This window comes from Microtus ochrogaster, chromosome 10, assembly GCF_000317375.1.
Source record: "Microtus ochrogaster isolate Prairie Vole_2 chromosome 10, MicOch1.0, whole genome shotgun sequence".
NCBI lineage: Eukaryota > Metazoa > Chordata > Mammalia > Rodentia > Cricetidae > Microtus > Microtus ochrogaster.
In genome coordinates, this window is record NC_022016.1 from 68,839,298 (window position 1) to 68,843,810 (window position 4,513).

General features: G+C 48.8%; 1 protein-coding gene across 2 annotated transcripts in view; it reads right to left on the reverse strand.

Annotated features, from left to right (window-relative positions):
• The window catches only part of Jak1 (Janus kinase 1), a 115,108-nt gene extending 111,543 nt beyond the window's left edge, over positions 1–3,565 (reverse strand). For both annotated transcript variants that reach the window (XM_005353464.2, XM_026781827.1), the window contains exon 1: positions 3,325–3,565. The gene's annotated coding sequence lies outside the window, so the exon portion shown is untranslated. The remainder of the gene's footprint in view (positions 1–3,324) is intronic.
• Positions 3,566–4,513: the final 948 nt, after the last annotated feature.

A 4,513-nucleotide genomic window follows, 5' to 3' on the forward strand; every position in this document is an offset into this window, starting at 1 on the left:
CTTCCACTGTATCCAACAATTCATTTATGCAGCTTCCTCAGAGCAGCTCTGGTTGCTGTGTCCTTGGGCTTCCATGCATTATGTCTGCATTAATTACAAAGACTGCAGAATAACTAACCTGGGTCCTTTCATTTGCTTCTGGAACAGGAGAGCCAGTGCCAGGAATGAAATAACTTGTCACAACATGAGGCCAAATATCTCTTTTCTCACCTGGCATCCCCAAGCATGCTCTCTCCACCTGAGCACTAAAGACATTCTGAGCCAGGTAACACTTTGTTATAGGAAGGGCTGTCCTGTGCATTGCTGGATATTTAATAGTACACCTAGCCTCTACCCACTAGATGCCACCTTTCCCCCCAGGGTGTACCTTCCAAAACACCCTAGAGAAAGGCAATGTCTCACTGACCATAAAACTTCACCAAGTTGTTAACCACTAGTCTGCAGGATTCATCAAGGCTCCTTCAAGCACGTCTATTCTATGGCAGGGCTCCATGTACCATTAAGCCACACAGTACATCAGAGAACATCAGAAGGTGCTTGATCAGCTAGATTCTGCTTCAACAGCCAATTCCCTGCCCACCTGAAATTTATTGTGTGAAAATTAGTTTATTTCATTTTTTTAAGTGATTTATTTTTATCTTATTGGTGTTTCGCCTGCATGCATGTCTGCTTGAGGGTGTTGGATCCCCTGGAACTGGAACTGAAGTTACAGTCATGAGCTTAAATGTGGGTGCTGGAAATTGAACCCAGGTCCTCAGTCCTATTAAGTGCTGAGTCATCTCTCCAGCCAGGTGTGGTGATGCCCACCTTTATTCCCAGCACTTGCGAGGCAAAGGCAGGTGGATCTCTAGGTTTGAGGCCAGCCTGGTCTACAGACCTAGTTCCAGGACAGCCAGAGCTACACAAAGAAACCCTGTCTCAAGGAAACAAAAGGAAAAGATTCTTTGCACAAATATGCATATTTCAGACAATAAATCTAGTAGCTTAACATCATCTCACTAGATTACACTAAGGAGATACAGAATACGGGTGTTTAATGGGGAAAACACAGAAAATCTGACAACAAAACACGTGCCTGCCTGGTCTTCATTGAGCTGTAAAATGTTTTCTATTATTACAATTATTTATACAGTGTTCTCTGTATAAAAACGGTTCCAAATCTACATATATTCTCAGTAGTTGCTTCATTTGTGTTTCTCTCCAAATATATGTGTTTCTTCAAGTTATTCAGAAGAACAGAATGATGTCTTTTGGACAGTATTAAAATCCACAGCTGCTAGTGAGCTGGTGCAATCAGTCTTCCTTAGAACCACTACTGTTTGTAAAGGTAAGCCTGTTTAAACTGGCAGACTTCGTGTTCTTTAGAATACCCAGGGTTAAGTTCCCTCATGCAATTTAAGGCCAGCATATTCCTGTAAAAGCCAACTCTACCCTCAAAACTCCCTATTTTTCACCAGCTTTTTATAGCAGTTGCCCAAATTAAGGATTTTACAGCCTAACTCCCCCTAGCACCTTAAATTTGTAAAAGGAGGTCACCAAGTAGCCAGAAAGAAAATCATCTTCCCGGTAAAACAAACTGATACTAACACTTGCCTCAGTTACAACAAAATGGAACACGGTTACATTTTGGGAAATGTCTGAATACTCTACCAATATGCACTTTCTAGCATCATTTTCAGAGCCAGTAAACAGTGTATTCTGGCATGGGACTGAAACAGCTTAAACTAGCTGTTTTCAACGTGAAGGACAACACTGAAATCTGAGAAAGAAAGAAAAAATACAGCAGTGTAGAGAAACTGAAATACAGTCTAAGTGCCTGGTTAAGATGATACATTGAATTAAGTTATGATTGCTGTTCATAATGTCCACACTCCCTCTAGTATGATGTATCTGGTTTTTTTTTTTTCAACGTGATCTAGATCCACACAAAAGAGACATCTACTCCATATTACAGAGCATGCTATATCTGTAGGCAGCTCTGCCTGTCTGTCTATAATGCTGGCTGGCAGTCTCCACTAACCTTCACCACGGAGTACAAAAGAATACATTGATCCTTCAATAAAAAGTACCCCTGGATCTTGGGAAACGTAAGTCAGGAATGAAATGACTTGCTACACAGCACCCCGAATCTTATTCCTCACCTGGTACCCCCACACATGATCTCTCAAATTAGGCACAACTGATTGAGCCAGACCATACTTAGGGGGGTGAGGGTATGTGTGCTGTTGCCACCCCAAATCCTAATACTTGGAAAACACCAGAGTCTCCGAAATCAAAAGCAATGGGCAACATAAAATGTGGTTTTGGAAAAGAAGGAACAAAGATTTAATCAATATAAAATGTTCATCTTTTTTTAAAAAAAAAAAAAAAGTTTTTTACACTGCATGTATGCCAATGCATAACTCAAATATTTTCTTTTTAAAATATTTATTTTCCGGAGGGCAACACCCAAAGACTTGATAATTGTAATCTAATTGTCTCCGTGTTCTACTTATTTAACGACCCACGGTTTTTATGCCTTCTTCCCCGAAAGAAATAGTGGCAATTTTACACTACCATGAGTACCAGCGACTGAGCTCTATGGTTGGGGAGGAATTTTAATAGCATGGATACTCATGTATCCAAGCAGGGGCTGAAGATAGAACACAGGCGTGAATTAAAACTATCAATTAGGGCACAGTCCTTGTCACCGAGAACACACCTCCGAAGGGGGCACACAGGCACCTGGTGATAACCACACCTCTGATCTAGTCTCCCCAAAGAACTTCCTTCGTAAACAGGCATCCCAGGAGCCTGGGAGTGTCTCCACGGGTGTCTACTGCATCAGAGATAAGCGGGCGGCCGCGCGGAAGCGGCGGAGTTGGGGAGCCACACTACTTCAGTTTCGATAAATCAGGTCCCTTTGGGTAGGAACTGGCAGTCCCCTCTGCCCTGTCCCTTCGCCCATGGCCCTCCATCACGCTGCTTTCCAGCAAGCTGCGGTCCGGAGTTCCCGGGTGCGCCCCACGCAGTCCCAAAACCCAGAAAGTTCCCCGGCAAAAGCCGACCAGGCAGGACGAGGGCCACGACCCTCGGCGAAGTCCTGCGGTCAGGCTGTCCCGGCGCAAGGGGCGGTCGGCGCGCAGGCCGCGGGGCCATAAACAGGATGTCTGCGGCGCGGGCCGCTGTTCGCAGAGAGGCCCTCCTCCCCTCCGCTCCCGGCCGACGCCTGGAAATTCCCGCCCCGGCCGCGCCGGTCACCCCGGTCGCCCCGCTTCGCGCCCCTCGCACCGTCCCCGAGCTGACCGCGGCCGGCCGTCTCCACCTCCCCACCGTGACACTCACCACTTCCGTGTGCGCCGGGCCGCACGGCTCCGGGGCACAGCGTCCGTCCGGGTCGGGCGTCCGACTGGCGATTCAGCCAGCTGTCCGGGGCCAGGCGTGGACCCCGCGGCTGAGAAGAGGCCCCGAGAGGACGAGCAGGGATGGGCGCGGGCCCGCGGCGCGTCAGCAGCTGCCGGCTACTCCGCGGCTGTGGCGGCCTGCGCTCCGGGACGCACCGGCGCCCGGCCCCTCCACCGCAGGCCCCGCCCCCACGGGTCCGCCCCTGTAGGCTACGCCCCTGGTCCGGCCCGCCTCCCGTGACGTCAGATACTCCCCCCCCCGTAGTGGGGCGGGGCCAAGACCCGAGCCTGAGGACCCTTGCGTCTTCTCTGCCTGCTCGCCACGCCCCCATCCGGTCTCGCACACGCGCAAGCGTCCCTGCTTGCGTCTTCTTTCTACTTCCTAGGAATTGATCTCAAATCGGGTGTAATGGCACATTTCTTTAATCCCAGCACTCCGGGAGGCAGAGGCAGGAGGATCTCTGTGAGGTCTCCTGACTCAAAAAAAAAAAAAAAAGGAAAGAAAGAAGGAGAAGAAGATGTAGGCGTGAACTCATGCAGAGAATAAGAATTATCAGCACTGGCCCGCTGAAGTGACCTGTGCCCTTGGAGGCATTAATCGCTGTCCTTCGGTGTTTACCTCCGCCTACGTCCCAGCCCAGCCTCGCCAGAGGACTCAGGAGAGACTTGTTTAGCAAGAACTTCGTCTGTCACTTTGCCCGTTGCTGCGATAAAATATGTGACAAAGAGCAATTTAAGGAAGGGAAGGTTTATTCCTTGAACAAAACACAATTGAAGGGATACTGGCCCAGGTCATCAAGATGAGGAAGTCGAGGTGACAGAAGCTTGAGGTGAAAGGTCACATTGCACACACGGTCAGGAAGACGAAAGGATGAATGCTGCTGTTAGCCTTCTTTGTTTTCCGTCCTGGATCCCGGCAGGTGGAATGGTACTGCCCACAGATTAAAGTGAAATTTATCCTCAAGGGCACAGCCAACAGGATAACCTAATCTACATAATCCCTCACGGGTGGTGCACGAGGCTTGTCTTGCACTTGACCCTAGTTTTGATAATCCTCCAGGGGATGGCCCGGAGATAACCTAATCTCTCACACCTATACTCTCTCACAGGTTTGGATGGTCTCCTACAAG